Here is an 18848-nt window from a genome sequence, read left to right as displayed (position 1 = left end):
ATGCTGACTACCACCCCTGGTGGTGCGAGTTCGAATCTAGGGCGTGCTGAGTGACTCCAGCCAGGTCTCCTAAGCAACCAAAGTGGCCCTGTTGCTAGGGAGGGTAGAGTCACATGCGGTAAGGCCTGGTGAGTTGTGTGGATGCGGCAGAGAATAGCGTGAAGTCTCCACACGTGCTATGTGTCTGTGGTAACGCGCTCAACATGTCAAGTGATATGATGTGCAGATTGACAGTCTCAGAGATAGAGGCAACTGAGATTCGTCCTCTGCCACCTAGATTGAGGCCAGTCACTACAACACCACAAGGACCTAGAGTGCATTGACAATTGGGAATTCCAAATTGTGTAGAAAAAAGGTTGTAAAATTGTATATAAATAATTTAATAGTTAAATAATAATTGTATTTTGACCCATTGAATGAATGAACCTCTGTTGAATGAACATTAAATTATATCGTTGTTTTTGCACGTGCAGGACTAAACTTCGTTATAAATGTTGCATTAGAAAAAAGGAAGCAGAAGTATTCATAAGTTGTTTTAAAACTTTTTCAATTGCCCTTAAGTTCGCTTATATGGTTTCTTACGGTAAAAAGGGGCAGGATCTAGCTCACATGTGCTGTGGGACATAATTGACATGGCTGCGGAGTGTCCTACTGACTGCGCGGTGGAAGGCAGACTAGAGCTGTGGATTGCCAAAGTTGTGTCTGGGGTGAAAGTGGAGCGCTGGAGTTTCTTTGAAGATCATTTTATTGCAGCGAGGTGAGCAGAGTTTGACTTATCTCTAACTATCTCCATCTTTGACCACAGTTCGTCTGCATTTTTCCCAATCAAATGCGTCTCGGGGAATATATGACTATTATAACGGAAAGTTGGTGCATTTTTGTGTCTGGATGGCGGTGACGCCGGGAGTCTAGGTTAGTTGGCCAACCAGGAGGAGAGAAAAAAAATTCGCGGTAAAACAGAAGCTTTGACGTTATTTATGTGGGTATAAACCGTTAGTTGTCTGAAAATGCTCAGAACTTTGTAACTTTGTAAGCGCTCGCGCCATTTACGAGAAATTATATAATTTGACGCAAGCTGTTGTTGAGGGAAACTTGTGAACTTTGGGAAACGCTTAAATCGCGGAATGTTTTATTTAACGGGTGTGTACTCGCTAAAGAACCCGCTAAAAGTCAGCTTCATGGAAAAGTATTTCGTTCTTATATTTGTGAGGTTTAAATGTTAATGCGAGATATGTTGGGGATGCTGAACTTCACATCTCCAGGTATCTTTCGTGGCTAATATGATGTTGGGAGTTCTCGCTTGCATGTACATGCTTTTTTTGTAGCTGGAACTATTTGGGCAAAGATGTATTTGCACACCCGTGATGTGATGGATGAAGTGAAGGTGGTCAACTCCATCATGCCCTAGTATTCCAGACAGCCTTTTCTTCAAAATCTCCACGTACTTCTCTGTCTGTTGATGGAGGAACATTTTACTTGGATGTTGTCCTATATTGTGCAGAGAATACCTCGACCAGCTTATTTATCTTTTTTCCGTTTTACGTCTTATTGATGCTTTTTATTATTTTCATCAGAAAGTTATTTACGTCAGAAAGTTATACTTTTGCACGCAATAATTAGGCTAATGGACTTTAAAAGCTCGCTTTTAATTTCTAGGATTTTGCTGGTGATTTATATGAAGCTTCAAAATAGTTTGTATCCTGTGTCTAGATCCAGCTGCCTGGATCTAGAGGGCTTATCGGAGAGAAAACAGTACGTAGTGCGAGAGAAGAAATACGATCTGAAATAAATGACGTCAAGTTTGCATTGTCCAGCTGAGAGTTTTTAAGTAAATTATTGCACTCAGTCATGATGAACTCAATGATATGTCTGTTACAAATATTGTCTGCAGGAAGATAACACATTCTTCATCTCTCTATCAGATGACTACCTCCACAAACTTCAAAACTACTCGTTAGGAAACATATAGAAAATAGCTGAAGAGCTGTAGTTTAAAGGGATAGTTCTCCCAAAAATTTTAATTCTCTCATTTACAAACCCTCATGCCATCCAGATGTGTATGACTTTCTTTCTTCTGCAGAACACAACGATTTTATAAGAATATCTCAGCTCTGTAGGTCCTCACAATGCAAGTGAATGGTGGACATAACTTTAAAGCTCCAAAAGCACATAAAGGCAGCTTAAAAGTTATCCATACGACTCCAGTGGTTTAATCCATGCCTTCAGAAGCTATATTATAGGTGTGGGTGAGAAACGGTTCAATGCTTAAATCCTTTTTCTACTATAAATCTCCACATATATATGGAGTTATATATGGATATATATTGAATAGCCCTGACCAGTAGGTGGTGATATGCACAAAGAATGTGAATCACTAAAAAACAAAAGAAGAAGAATGTGGAAGTGAAAGTGGAGATTTATAAAATCTTTGTGGTCTGCAGGAGAAAGTCATACACATATGGGATGGCATGAGGGTGAGTAAATGATTAGAGAATTTTTTGGGGGAACTCTTCCTTTAAAGTCATATCTCATGTAATAACTGATGCCCTCGGCCTGAATAAAATTAATTGCATTTATTGGACAATAGTATGAAAGTATCCTCTTAGCTCATTTTTATCTTCACACTGTTGATACAAGAATCTTGACACAAATCTTTAGGTACACAGGGAAGGGCACATACTCTCGTAATCATATCTGCCCAGTGTAATGTAAATTTTGAAACACTTTCAAAAAAGTGGCTGTGTGTTTTTTTTTTTGTGGCCAATTTCTGATAGTGTCGGCAGCCATTGTTCATTAGGTTACTGTGCAGTGGGAGTTGGTATGGCTTGTCCTCCTGGAGGTTAACTTCCTGATTGGGCATAGCTGAAGGAATGTGGTCTTCCTTTGAGGTCACGTGTCTGTACCTGGTGAGCTGTAGATCTGTTTCCCCAGGGGCTAATCAAACACTACACATCACTCCGACCCCTCCCCCCATAAGCATAAGCATGGGAGCAGCTCTCTGCTCTGATGTCTGCCGATGTTACGCAGTGCAGCATGATAAAATCTGTTGTGATTGTTCCTAATTGCAGCAGAGAGTCCACCTTCTTGGTGATGTTTCCTGATTTCTTTCCCCTGACCTTTGCCCTGCTCAAACAACTTTCACATTTTTGCACCCACCATAGTCATTTTAGGACTAGGTCATTTTAGGTATGCAGAATTTGTAAAATGGTATTTTTATCACAAGTATGACATGCATGATGTATTCCTCTAGCTGCTGCTCTGCTATAATGCCTTGGCAACGGTAAACAGCCTTCACTTAAGCTCACATCCACACTAATCTGTTTATGTTTAAAACATCCATTTTCACTTTCTTTCTTCATTGAGAAAAAAGCAGTTCCATTGTGGATGCGAGGTGTAAATGTAGCAAAATAAATGAGTTTTCAAACAAAAACATATTAGTGTTAGAGAGACCAATAATTGGTTTTACCAATATTTTTAACCAATTAACTCTTTTTCATTAAGCCTAATCGGTTATCGGTTCTTTAGTATTAGTTTACCTATAAAGGTAGACACAAAAGACTTTTGAAATATTAATTGAGTGATGGGCTTTGAACAAGTGTATATTGCAAATTAAAGTACTTGATTAATTCTTTGTTGACTGTGCGCATTATTCATTTTGTTAAGTAGGCTACTCACCTTCGGTGGATAGTGATAAGTTATTAAGTTGTTATTGTGCCTTATAGCAGAAATAAAACAAGAATAAAAAATGTGCCATGCATATCAGTTGTTGGACACTGAAATGCACACAAAAAGTGTATTGTATCCGTCATTAAAAAACAATCTCTAATTAATGTGGATGTGGCCTAAGGCTATGTTATCCTTAAGTTTTTCCATGTGCACGGTTGAGCACTCAGCCTTTCAAAGTATTCTATTGTTACCACAAGCCCATATGGATGTGCACACTGACTTGTAAAGATGCAGACTGTTAGCATATCTAGAAAAATTAGGTTGCTTGTGGACTGGCCGTCTACTCTGTGGATAATGAAAAACTGTGCACAAGACATACTAGCAGGCAGAAAACTGAAGTAAACTTTGCCGTCTTCTAGGCTAATAAACTATATAATTTGGCTGGAAAAGTCTTTAGTCTGATTCCTAATAGTAAAAATTGTGACTTTATTACATAGAAGCTTAGCTTTATTGTACAAAAGATACCAATGTTACCACCATTGGATAAAAGCAATATGATGTTACAGTAATTTTGAATCACCTCTTGTGCCCTTATTGCTTTTATTTTCACAATATGCGATCAAACAGCTTGTCAGTTCAATGGCCTCTATGTGCAATTTTGTATAGGAAAAATATGATGCTTGTGAAAAAGTGAAGGGGATGTGCCCAACAAATTCTCATCTTTGTGAAGACAGCAACATCAGCCAAGTCACATGAGCCTTGCTCTGCACTCTTATCTATTAACCCTCAAGTCCGCTGTTCTCCCTTGACATCATTAGGAAAAAACAGTGAAGGCCAACATTTCTCCAAACAGACTGTTAAGCAAGACAGAACAAGTTGTATCTGTACTTTAAAATGAAGGCTTGGGAAATATGCATGCAGTGATGATGTGGGCATCAGCTGGTCCATGAATCAGTGTCCTGCTGCTCGTCTTGAATCAGCAAATCACGGCCAAGTTTTGTGCCATTGAGAGGAGCTAAAATCTGCATTCTGGCACAAGAGTACTTTCTCTGGCATAGGCGGATCATGTGTAAGGCTGGGCAAGGCTTAGCCTTCCCCTGGCCACAGGCATGATGTTTGTATTAATGCTTATTAGGTAGGCCTATTGATCGGAAATTACTATTGCCACTCCGAGATAACACTGCTCGTAGCTGCACCAGTAAACTGTATAGGATCAGTTTCCCCACCTCACATACAAACTTCAATTACTAGCGTGAAGGGAAAGCTGACTCTAGATCAGTGACTGTGGCCAAATTCATCTTAAAACATAAATCACTTGAGTCACCATGTGGGTTGTCAATTTCTGAAAGAATTATAATTTTTTAAACAAATATAAAATAACGTAGTGCAATTCATACATTAATACATATTTATTCGATTATAGTAGTAACATTGAAACAAGTGTATCCGCATTTGTAACATTCCATTCCTTGCATCCATTCACATTTATATTAATAGCCTAAACATCCAATCAAACTCGAAATGATCCAGGATAATTTTTTGCTTGGTGCTGTAGCCTAATTTAAGTTGCTAAAATAATTATGAATATGAGTAGCCTACTGGCATCTGTGTAGAAAACAATAATAATCTTAACATTTATTAATCTGTAAGGTTTTGTATGGAGTGTGAACATATACAGTTGGTAGTAGATACAATTTATTAAAATATTTAGTCTTGAATGCAGGGGTTAAATTGAGATGAAGTGAGGTGGGGAGCTGTTACAACAGCCATTCAATTCAAAATATGAGTGTCTAAATATGTATATTCATAGGCCTGTATGGTATTTCATAGATTTCTTTTTCTTCTCTCAGATGAATCTCTTTACTGGGATTCTGTTATATAATTTGTCAGTCATTATTTAACTTAACTGTGAAATTTTTAATTTTTTTATATTGATATCAGATGTATTTTATAAAGATCAAATGACAGATGGAACAAGTTTATCCTCTTGCCTGAAGTAAGTCCTCATCTTGGCTCATCCCATTTTTTTACAACTTAAAAGTAGGCTAAATGCACATTCTTCACGGGAATACAGCTTTGAAATAATCTAAGCAAAATTGCTACTGCATATTGATCTCAGAAATGGGTGAGCAGCTGATACAGTATTTCGCAATTTCTATATTTCAAGATCGGACCACAGAACAATATAGCAGCGGAATGCACGTCTGTATGCGGGGGAGCTTGGCCTCGCGCCACTCTTGAATAGCCTCTACCAGCATGCGGAGCAGACTAGAGCGAAGCATAGGCCTAATGAACTTGAAAAGTTTCTGAGCAATACTCCGGAAATGAAGCCGGAATGTATGAAATGTGTCAAACAAATATGGTGTCCGAGCATAAAAGAAATATAATAGACTGACAAACAACAAAGGTGCCGGACCTTTGCTGGCCAATTTAAGTCCTGACTGAACATTACAAGTGACAAGCGTTAAAGAAGCTTTTACAGGATACCACAACAAATCCCTTGAAATTGATTGACAAACAGTTTTATTTCCTGTTTTCATGTTGGAATCATTTCAAAGGAATGGTCCCTTTTTAAAAAATAGTCAATAGCATTCAGTTACATCACAGCCGTGGACCATAATTTGCTATTTGCTAGTCAGGTAATATGAGGGACAGGGACATTCTCATTCTAGAGAATCTTTGATTAGGTTAAAATCTGTTTAGTGTGAAGAGAGAAACTTACATTTTTATGCATATATTTGCTATGGATTAACCTTTAGGAGTACACCAGCTAGCTAACAGACCTGGACTAAAAGCATCAGAACTCCAAATTTGATTTATTGGGAACTTTAAACAGCTTTGTTTTACATCTCTTGCTTTTCATTTAATGGAGAAGGTATGGGACTCTGTGATGGTCCTACTCCGTCTCCCTCTGATTTCTGACATGCATCTACTCGGTTATGCCAATGCATTATTCAAATAGCCAGGCCTGCACGTTAGATAAAACAGAGCGGAAAAACATTCTGTGTTTGGCCAGGTGGTTGCTGCTATATGTTCGTGCTTGCATTAGCATTCAGAGTGCAGAGATAGCTGTTGTTAGCCAGGCGATGGAAACTTCAGATGCGGCAGCAGCTCATTAATGACGCTTTTATTTGACTGGAGCTGAGGACAATTTTAGCCCTTGGAAGCACGCATGCATGTACAATGAGAGAGTTGAGAGAGCCTGGCTGCATTTATTTTGGTGCATTTATTTGCTCTTGAACCTTGCTAACTCCACCTGAGCTGGTTGTAAGCCATAAAGTGCCCACTTAAGGTGCACATATGCACTGCCTGATCCTCCCCTATGCAAACACTTGTCAAAAGTGCCACTGAGCCTATATTTGTAGCTTCTCTTGTTGTCCAAGTCTTTCTGTTTTCACATAATCCCTCCATCTCAGCAGGTCTTTTTAACCCATCCCCCTACAAGCACTCCCCTTAGACTGTGTGAAATATGGAGGCCTGAAGGAAGATTAGGAATTTCACCCTTTGACCTCTGGGAGTGAGGAGGGGTGAAGGGGGCTATCCATTCTTGCTGGTGAGATCTGTTTTAGCCTGGTGAATGCCTAGTGAATTTTTCCAGCTAATACATATAATTTTTTTGGATTAGTACTGCTGATCTCTCTTTGTTTGATAGCCATGTTTTGGATGTGTGAAGTTACCAAAATAAAGTAAACACAAAGGTCATGGGAATGGCAACCATTGCTGTGAGGGCAGTGGCATCCCAGGTGGCACTAAAGGAATGTGTCAATGTTGAATATTAGCTTTCTAGAGGATTCAAGAGTCAACATGGGGTGAAAAGGCTGCTCCAAAGCAATCAAATGTAATAGTTTTTTTCAATTCCTTTTTTAGTTGCTTTTGGGAAAATTTCTTGCACTCATAGTCATATTGTGCTTGGGTTTTAGAGCTGTTGGAAAACATTATTTCAGCGATGCATCGCGATTCATATACAAGCGATTCTGAATCGATTCTCAAAATAATCAGAATCGATTCTAAGTTCAGTTTAAATCACGGCAGAGCAGTAGCCAAAGACAGATGTGGAAACAAAGATGTGAGTTAAGTGCATACACTAAATTCAAGTGCACAAACACAACTGTTTGCAGACTAGCTATAGCAAACACATGACCATTTGTGCCCGAATGAAACTACGATCCCGAAATTCTTTCACAAACCCACGCAAATAGCAACGGGAGATTTTATTTGGGATAAGAAGCCAACAAACATCATGAAAGATGAGCTCGCACCCATAATTGCACTGATTTGCACACAACGGGGGAAACAGAAGAAAATAAATGACGATGCAGTTGTATGGGAGATGTTGGTGATGTTTTCATTTAATAATTTTTTTGCATCGAGAATCGTTTTATAATCGAATCATTACCCTTTGAATCATAATCGAATCGTGAGGCCAGTGAAGATTCACACCTTTATTGTTTTTTACTTGACACTTCATTGCTTGTTTAACCCTCTGGGGTCTGAGGCTGTTTTGGGCCCTGGAGAAGTTTTGACATGCCTTGACATTTGTGCTTTTTTCAGTTGCTTAAAAACACATTAATGGCTAAAGTCTGATAACACTATTCAGCACAAACTAGGCTACAATAATATGTGAGCAACATGTGTATGTACATGTTTGTATTTTTGAGAAAATAAAGTTTATGCATGGTTTTTGAAAAAACAAAATGTAAGTCATTGAAATAAGGCCATTTAACACATACTAAACATTTGTCCACAAGCCTTTTGTGAACTGGATCTTGTAGCCTAGAGTTTTTGCTACAAAATGATGTGAAAACCATCCTGATCACTCATTCATACAAAACAATATAGTAATTGAACTTTTGTAAGACACTTTTAGTGTTAGAAAGGTCATATGCGAGGAGGCACGAACTATAATGAATATTGATTCACACCTGAGGAGACAAAAGACCCCTCCCATTGGCCTATCAATGAGGAATGTGACAGAAAGACTTAATGATCAAAATCAAGTTTTAAGTTAAAAGAAGTAATATCACTATACATGTTCTTTACTTAAAGACTTAATTTTAGACCTACACTACCATTTAAAAGAAGTCTCTTCTGCTCACCAAGACTGCATTTATTTGATCCAAAATACAGTAAAAACATTGATATTGTGAACTCTTTTTACAATTTAAAAGAACAGTTTTCTGTTTGAATATATTGTAAAATGCAATTTGTGATCAAAGCTGAATTTTCAGCATCATTTCTGCAGACTTCAGTGTCACATGATCCTTCAGAAATCATTATAAGATGCTGATTTTCTAATATGGGAATATTTAAAGTGCATTTAACCTGAACAAATATTTGCAAGCACAAGCTTTGTTGATGAAAATTATGCTGCATAAACACTAGATCAAATATAATCTAAGCATTCATATTATTTTTATATCATATTACATATCATATTTATATCATACAGCATACAATTTAAATACCTGCTTTAGCCAAAACAGCATTTAAATATAACTAAAACTTGCTTATTAGGACAAATTTCAATACGCTGATTCCTGGCTGGCAATTCTGGAAACAGTCCCACTAGTAAAATATGTACATGTTTATATAAAATAGCATGTCAACTAATGAAAACTAAATGACTTACTCGTCCGAAATTGTATCCTCAGCTGGATCAAGTCTCACTTCAAAATACAAACGTTCATTGGAATCCCGCTCTTCTTCTGAGGAAAATATGAACTCTCCACTATCCAGGAGCTTCCTCGCCTGTGTATCTTGCGATCTTTCAAACGTGCAGAAAAGTGAATGAACTAGATGGTTTTTAAGGCACAGTCGGGGGCGTTTACATTTGCATTTATCAACTCAGCACATTACCATATGAATATCGCCCTCTGCCTGTGGGTGTGATCACATTAGGGATAATTAGCTGAGCCAGGGCAAACTGTACATTGCTTTGCTTCATACAGATTACATTGCAGGAGAATATCTGTTTTAATTTGAATTGTTTTATTTAAAAGTAGACATTTTAATCGGTCTTTAGACATATGTTTCATGTTTGTGTGATAAGTATTCATGGAGATTCAGATTCAGTTTCATTTTTGTGACTTGTTTCAGATATACAGTATGCTTGTGAACATAGATACTGCTGTAAGCTCACCCTTTTCATTTTCTTTATTTTACAAAAGCACAAGGTTTTGTTGTTATTGTGAGTGTACACAAATAAAAGTAGACCCTTTATAGTCTCTAATGATGTCTTACACTTATCTGTATACCCCAAAATGACGGAGTATTTTATGTTGATTCCGCTGTAATGACGAAAAAACCAGCAGGACGCACCGGCACGTCCGCCGACCCCAGAGGGTTAATAGTGCTCTGCTGATACAGTAAGCTTGTTTTTATATGCACACCAATATGCTGATAACTACCAATAATCAGCTTATTAAAAAATCAGACAACGCAAAAAAGCCGCATTTATATGGGGTTATTCTGTTTATTCTGTCAAAATGTAAACAGTTGGATAAGCCAGTAAAAATGCCTGTAGAGCTGTTTACATGCAAATCAAAATCAAAGGAATGGGCAAAATCTGTGTGTGCCAACTGGGTTATGCTTAAACTGTTAATGACATAACCCAGATAAAGGAAATTCATTTAAGATATTTACATGACCACAAAGGATGTCAGTTTATTAAGCACAAGATCGGGTGTAAGATTGTGCATGTAAACTGACTCACTGATCAGTTGATGTATCACAATAGTTTTTTTTCACAATGTTAATACTTTACATCCTTACATTTAAAGTATATGTATTTTTTATACTTATGTGCACATTTATATAATTTCCTAAGGATCAATTGAAGAGGAAGCCGGTTGTCTAAATAAGTGCAAACGTTGAAACTGGCATTTTCAGTGAGGTGAAAGCCTCTTCTATAAGGTGTCATACTGGACAAACTGGTATTCCACAGTTTCAATTGCAATCCAGTTGTGATATTGTGTTGCATTGTGATTTATTGAATTGTGTCACATCTTATATTAGGCAATACCCAGCCCTTTTGTTTAAAATGCACTATTTATCATGGATTTTCCTCATACTAACGAATGTTTTGAATGATCAAACTAACTTAACTGTTGGCAATACCCTTCTCTCAGTGACTTACAGTTGTTTAGGCTTCAGTAAAATTAATGTACAATGTATAGATGCTGCCTGCAGACATTGTAACAGTGTTGTGTGTGAGATGGAGTTGAGGGGCAGAAACACATTTAAGCCTTTCCGTTTAAGGGTGTCTGCAGACGATAAGCCACACAGGTCTGCTTGTGTTTTGGCGGCTTGCTTTTCTTTCCCCCAAATGACCCGGTGAGGAGCGATGGACGAGGTTCTGTTTAAAGGCTTTGTGTGCATTGAGGAGGAAGTGGTTATGTTTGTTTAAACTGAGCTGCCCTCTTTGAGAGAGCTCAGCCATGTGGAACAAATGAGCAAAATCTGTCACCCCCCCCAGTTCCAGCACCCACACCCCTGTACCCCATTCCCTGTATCTTCCTCAGCACTGAATTAATCATACCCAATTCAGCTGGCGGTTGAGGGAGTCCTGAATTTTGGTTTGGGGATAAGATTTAGCCCTACCAAAGTGCTGACTCGTTCAACATTCCAGCACCCTAAAATGTCCATACAAATTTGGACTGAAAATGACCACTTCTGCACTGAAAATCACCTTTTATATCTGGTATTAAGATGCGTTCGTCTCAGGTGATCTGATCACATGTGGTCAGATCTCTTGTGACCACTTGTGATCGGGTTGGATGGAAGGGTCTCTGTTTCATGATGACATGCATCAATTACTATGTCAGTGAGTTACTCAATGACATTAAAGCACAACAAAGTCAGAAAAAACTCAAAGAAAGCACAAAAAAACAGCAATCTATTTCTCCCTGTTGCTGCTGAAATTTAATATAAGCACAATGCAACATTTCGAGTAGAAACCGGAACAGGAACAGAAAGGAACAGAAACCGAAAACGATTTTTTTGGAGAACGTAACCGAAACGGGAACAAAGGCCCTTTCAATTGTTCCTGAGTGAAAACGTTATTTTTAAATGCTGGTAAATGGTTTATAACTGGTTGATTTCATTCCGATAATTGTTTTTATAGAACCAAAAACCAAGTGGTTAATCACAATAAACTGGTGCTTCACTCTATTTAGTTGAACTTGATAATCATGTGGTTGAAATCTGAAGGAAACTGCTGTATCAAACATTTCTTTGTCTTTATGCACGTTGTTGTGGATATAGCCTTCCCTGACATCTTGGAGAACGTTTTGTTAACTATATAAAATTACTAAATATACATGCATGATTAATCCAGATGCAAGGAAAATTTAGGTAAAAAATACATTTCTCAGTTGTTTTCAAGTCTTCTCTGAATTATTGTTAGATATGATGGATTAATACAGATTTGATGCTGCTGGGTTCTGACCAAGAATCAGATCTGAAATTAAAACAAATAATTAAAATAAAATAATTAATAACAATTGCCCACATAATATGAGGTGTAGTCTAAACGATGTTTAGATCGTGACATTCGCGCAACTCATAGAAGAGGCACTGACCGCACAGAAAAATGCCAGTATCGGAGTTTGTAGTTATTTACATAATCTGCTTCCGTATTATTTGAACTTTAATAAAGCTATAAAAATGCATGAAATATAACTGCATTAAAGATGTAAATGCAGTTTACACAAGGGGTGTTTCCTTTAAAGACTCTCATCTTAAAGACTCTCTAATTCCTTCATAATTTGCAATATACATCACCTGAAGCCCTACTGCATACTATGCTTCTTATTGGTGATAATTCCCCCACATGGGGGAAAGAAAAATAGCTTATTTTCACTTATTTTGGGTTAAGGCAAGTCTGGTATATCACCTACCCTTAGCACAGAGTATTTTCAATTTAAAAATAACGTTAATAACCATTCTTTTAACCAGTTACGAAAAAATACAGTTTCTGCTCAGAATGAACCCAAATGGAAAAAAAAAAATTCACATATTTTTTAGTCCCTGGTCTCTGTATATTAAGATTGGATAGGAGGAACTATTTTAACATAAAATTTACATTTAAAGAAATATAATTTAAGAAATTCCAATCTTGGTAAAAGCACTTCTCTGTGTCCTAGATTTATGCAATGCTCTCCATCTATAAAAAAAAAAAAGGAAAAAAATGAAGAATCTCAAAGCACAGTCATGGGTATGGAGTGAGTCATTTTCATGTGTTTGTGGGAGTTAGACTGCTTCCTCTAGCTTGGTCTAAACACAAGTTCATCATGCCAAAAAATAAAAAGCTCAGGAGGGTTGGGAGCTGTGCGGTGACCTAGCTTTTTACACTCTTAGTAGTTAGGTGCAGATATTTTAGACATTACTGTTTTTTCCTGTTTGTGGATGGACTGAGTAACCAAGAAGTATAGACGGTGCCACTACAAGAGCCACTAAGGGTGTTCACATTTCTAGTTCGGTTCTCTTGGTCCTCTTGGTCCGGACCAAAAATGAAAATGATACATTTAGTCCTGGTTCGTTTATCGTTCACACTGGCATTTTTAACACTGAACCTAATGATAAAAACTAAAGGCATCAGGGAAAATCACGACCAGATTGGACCCCTTTTATGACGTATATTTTTGACAAAACTTACTGAACATCCAAAACAATGCTGGCTGCGGGGCTAAATGCGATCTTTGGATGTATATATGTATATATGGTGTTATCTTTACCAGCTAAGAACAAACGAAGAGATAATAAAATGTGTAAAGGTGTCAAAACAACGCCAGAAATTCCTCCGATGTACACACAAACGAAGATATGCTGCAAGGACAGCAGATGGCCGGTTCTGACGCCAGTACCGAACTTTAATGGGCAACATGGCTCCTATGATGAGAAGAACCAAATATGCTTGAGTTCAGTATTAGGCAAATTAATTCCTGCTTTTGGTCCGTTTAGATGTCTTTGGTCCATGTTGCGTTCATATATCAATCGAACCGTACCAGAGTTCGTTTGGAAACCCACTTTTCAGGCGTTCTTGGTTTGCTTGTTTGGTGCGCACCAAGGTTCGAGTGACAGCCTTCACTAACAGCGCAATCACACCAGAGTACATATTAATTGAACCAAACCTGCCAAGTGTGAACACACACTTAAAGTATCTTTCAAACTTCAGAATTCTTCAAACAAATTCTTGCAGAACAACTTTCTCAGAGAGGATATTTTTCAGAACAATGTTTGTTTACCACCATGATTACATTCTAACTACTATTAAGAACTTCTGAATTTGTCAGTACAGTAGCTTGTGTCATGTTACATAAAAACTCTCTAAGTGTTATTGATGTGCAATAGGATTGTGTTTGCAGACAGGCAGTGGTGCTTGTGCTGCTCTGTGGGAAAGTGTATCTGTAGGAGTAAGACAGCCTCTTCCCTCCAATCTATCCTCCTGCATTAACAGCTACGTGGCAGTTGCACATCGGTCAGGGACTTTTACTGCCTCATGGACCCGTGCCTAGTCCACATCCAGATGGTTGGATGAGCTCTCTCTCTCGATGGTTGGATGAGCTCTCTCTCTCTCTCTCTCTCTCTGGCAATGTCAGACTGCTTTGCTCTCATTGCTGCTGAAAGATAGGCTCACTGTTTCATTTCTTTTCAGTCCTTTTATATTAATATATCTCTACAGAGTTCCTGTCTTTCAAGGCTCTTGCATCATTTACCTCAGTAGCTTTTGCTTATAAGTATCTGCCCAATGGTTTCTTATTGACCTCAAGATCATATGTTCATTTTTAGCCCCATTACACCTGCTATATTAAGATAATCTTGAAGTTTAATTCAAGCACAATTGTGACATTTCAAACAGAATTTGTACTTATTTTAAAAACATGTCAATCATCCTCTGCACTCTGCGTGTGGTTATGCACAGAACAACTCCTAATGAGGTTTAAATTAACAAATTTGAAAACATTATAAACCCAGTTTACATCTGTCATTAGCGACGTCCCATTTCACGTATCATAGTACCAGGAGTAAACAAGGTCTTAGAGTAACATTTCCCGCTCTTGTTTCTTTAGCTTGGTTTTTTATATGGCAAGTTTGGCAAAAAACGTCAACCAAAAAAACATTTTTGACAGATTTTTTGCTTGTCGATTTGTCGTGTGATCTCATTTAACGTAACGTGTTCATATAAAACTCTCCTGATTACACGTGAGAGCAACACTGCAGTTCGCGCCTGACTGAGGAGACAGCTTCAGGTGATGGAGATGGCAAAGTATGAGGAAATTATACAAAAATACCAAATAAGTAAATACAGAAGCACTCTCATTGTGCAATAAGTGGAGCCGGAGCTCTTTAAAGGAAACACCCCGACATTACATCTTTTATGCAGTTATATTTCATGCGTTGTAGCTTTATTAAAGTTAAAAAAATACAGAAGCAGATCATGTAAATAACTACAAACTCCGGAACTGTAATTTCTCTGTGCAGTCAGCGCCTCTTCTATGAGTTGCTCGAATGTCCCGATCTGAGGGTGAGAGATTGAAACTGCACCCGGCTGATACACACTCTGTCGCGTGGAAGCTCATCCCTCGAGCGCACACATTTAATGCAGCTAGATTATAACATGATGGCTCGCGACTTATTGAATCATAATATATGTCACTGTGCATTTCTTATTCTGAAGAAAATTGGCAATATGCAGCTTTATTAATAAGAGAGAGTTTGTTTTTTTAGTGAGTTAAAGATGGATTGAAGTGAACAGAAAGGTGAGAGAGGGTAGTCTTTGCCCCATTATACACTGCAACAAAATACATTTTTGATTTGTTTTTGTTTTGGCTTGTTTTCCAACATAAATATCTAAAACTCGATTGAAACAGTGTACATTTACGTTAGAAACTATACTCCAGAATACAAAATTGTTATCTGAGAATGTTGAATATAATATTAAAAATACAAATATTTAAAAATATATTTCTTATTCAGGCGGTTATCTAATCAGCCAACAATGTGGCAGCAGAGCAATGCATAAAATACTGCAGATATGGTTCGGGAGCTTCAGTTAATGTTCACATCAACCATCAGAACAAATGTGTTTTCAGTGATTTTGACCGTGAATGATTGTTGGTGCCAGATGGGCTGGTTTGAGTATTTCATTAACTGCTGATCTCCTGGGATTTTCATGTACAACAGTCTCTAGGGTTTTAACCCTCTGGGGTCGACAGATGCGCCAGCGCGTCCTGCTGGATATTTTCGTCATTACAGCAGAAACAACTTAAAATACTCCATCATTTTTGGGTATACAGATAAGTGTAAGACATCATTAGAGACTATAAAGGGTCTACTTTTATTTGTGTACAAATTGCATTTTACAATATATTCAAATAGAAAACGGTTCTTTTAAATTGTAAAAACAGTTCAGAATATCAGTGTTTTTACTGTATTTTGGATCAAATAAATGCAGTCTTGGTGAGCAGAAGAGACTTCTTTTAAATGGTAGTGTAGGTCTAAAATTAAGTCTTTATGTAAAGAAAATATTTTGTCAGATAACTTCTTTTAACTTAAAACATGATTTGGATCATTAAGTCTCCTCACATTCATTCTCTAGCCCTCATTGACAGGCCCAGGGGAGGGTCTTTGTCTCTCATGTGTGAATTACAATGAATATTCATGATCATTCACGCCTTCTCGCATATTACCTTTCAACACTAAAAGTGTCTTACAAAAGTTCAATTACTATATTGTTTTGTATGAATGAGTGATCAGGATGGTTTTCACATCATTTTGTAGCAAAAACTCTAGGCTAGAAGATCCAGTTCTCAAAAGTCTTGTGGACAAAAGATTAGTATGTGTTATATGACCTTATTTCAGTGACTTATTTCATTTTTGTTTGTTCAAAAACCATTCATAAACTTTATATTCTCAAAAATACAAACATGTACACACACATGTTGCTCACATATTATTGTAGCCTAGTTTGTGCTGAATACAGTGTAATCAGACTTTAGCCATCAATTATGTTTTTAAGCAACTGAACAAAGCACAAATGTCAAGGCATGCCAAAACTTCTCCAGGGCCCAAAATACCCTCAGACCCCTGAGGGTTAAGAGAATGGTGCCAAAAACAAAAAAACATCCAGTCTGTGGAAAATGGCCAGGGTTTTGTTTACCAAAAGCATCAAAAGCCTAAGTTGTTCTTAGAAACTAATGGCACAAATGGTCTCTACGATCAACTTAAACTTGCAATGCTTTTGGGAAACGCAGCCCAGACTGGTTCGAGCTGATAGAAAGGCTACAGTAACTCAGATAACAACTCTGTACATCTGTAGTGAGCAGAGTAGCATCTCAGAATGCACAACATGTCGAACCTTGAGGTGGATGAGCTACAACAGCAGAAGACCACATTAGGCACTTTGTACCTAATAATTGGTGAATGTATCTCCACGTTTGTAAGTTCTTTTTTGTTTTCACCATGTTGTATGTCAGCCTAATTATACACTATGTAGACCTATGTGTAATCTGGACTAGATAGGGAATAGTGTAATTTAAAGAATAACAGTGTTTCTGCAGTACCGGTTGTTACGAGTTAGCAGGGACAACGAGGGAGACAAGGTTGAGGATCCAAACGCAGTATATTTATTAATTAAACACAAAGGAACACCCGCGATGGGGAAATAAACATGAACAGAGCACAAGGGCAGGAAACACAGAGCAGGCTTACAACATAAACTAACATTCATAACAACAAACAACGATCGACAGTGACTGAACGAAAAGGCAGGGTATAAATACAAGAAGGGACCAATGAACAAACAGAACTCAAAATAACATGATAAGGTGATGAACAGAAACCAATGAGAAACTAACGAGGACAGGTGAGAACAATGAACAATGAACACGATGGCTAACAAGACTATGGAGGTACAGAAGGTTCAAAAGTGAAAACTATGGAGTGACGAAAGTATCAAAATGGAAGACAAAGGGGAAACAGAAAAACAGGACAAGGTCATACGTTACATAGCCCCCCATCTAAGGATCGGATCCCAGACGATCCAAACCAAAAAACAAAACCCAAGACAAAAACCATAGAAAAACACAATGAAGGCACCGGGGGCAGACAGGCAGTCCAGGGGGCAATGAGGGGCAGAAGGAAGTCCAAGGGGGCACAGAGGGCAGGCAGGAAGTCCAAGGGGGGCAACAAGGGGAAATTAAACAGTCCACGGGGGCACAAAGGGAAAGGAGACAGTACACGGGGCCAATTAGGCAGTCCCGGGGGCACAGAGGGACCGGTTCAGGGGGCCTGGGAGGTGGCCATCGGACAGGGATGGGTCCAAGAGGCCTGGGAGGCAGCCTCAGGATAGGGACAGGTCCCGGGGCTGAAACTGAGAAGGGCTCTGGAAGCTCAGGAGGCGGAGCTGAGGGAGGCTCTGGAAGCTCAGGAGGCGAGCTGAGGAGGCTCTGAGCGAGCTGAGGAGGCTCTGGAAGCTCAGGAGGCGGAGCTGAGGGAGGCTCTGGAGGCTCAGGAGGCGGAGCTGAGGGAGGCTCTGGAGGCTCAGGAGGCGGAGCTGAGGGAGGCTCTGGAGGCTCAGGAGGCGGAGCTGAGGGAGGCTCTGGAAGCTCAGGAGGCGGAGCTGAGGGAGGCTCTGGAAGCTCAGGAGGCGGAGCTGAGGGAGGCTCTGGAGGCTCAGGAGGCAGAGCTGAGGGAGGTGGCGCCGTAGGAGGCTCTAGTGGCAGAGGCCTGGAAGGCTCTGGCGGTGGGGCCGATGGAGGTGGTGCCGTAGGAGACTCCAGAGGCGGAGGCCTGGAAGGCTCTGGAGGTGAAGCCGAGGGAGGCTCAGGAGGTGGAGCCGAGGAAGGTGGCGCCGTAGGGGCCTTTAGAGGCAGAGCCGTAGGAGGCTCGGGAGGCGGAGCTCTAGAAGGTTCTGGAGTCTCTGGGAGCAGAGCCATAGGAGGCTCTGGAGACTGAGCCATAGGAGGCTCGGGGAGTAGAGCCATAGGAGGCGGAGCCAAGGAAGGCCTAGGAGGCGGAGCCGAGGGAGGCTCGGGAGTCTCTGGAGGCAGAGCTGTAGGAGGCTCGGAGGGCGGAGCTCTGGAAAGCTCGGGAGGCGGAGCTCTGGAAAGCTCGGGAGGCGGAGCTCTGGAAAGCTCGGGAAGCTCGGAAGGCGGAGCTCTGGAAGCTCGGGAGGTGGAGCT

General features: G+C 39.3%; 1 protein-coding gene across 1 annotated transcript in view; it reads left to right on the top strand.

Annotated features, from left to right (window-relative positions):
- Nucleotides 1-638: 638 nt before the first annotated feature.
- LOC127644756 (fibronectin type III domain-containing protein 3B-like) overlaps nucleotides 639-18848 on the top strand; it is a 270087-nt gene continuing 251877 nt past the window's right edge. The window contains exon 1 of the mRNA XM_052128122.1: nucleotides 639-757. The gene's annotated coding sequence lies outside the window, so the exon portion shown is untranslated. The remainder of the gene's footprint in view (nucleotides 758-18848) is intronic.

Source organism: Xyrauchen texanus, chromosome 6 (assembly GCF_025860055.1).
Source record: "Xyrauchen texanus isolate HMW12.3.18 chromosome 6, RBS_HiC_50CHRs, whole genome shotgun sequence".
NCBI lineage: Eukaryota > Metazoa > Chordata > Actinopteri > Cypriniformes > Catostomidae > Xyrauchen > Xyrauchen texanus.
This window is presented reverse-complemented; position numbering and strand designations above follow the sequence as displayed.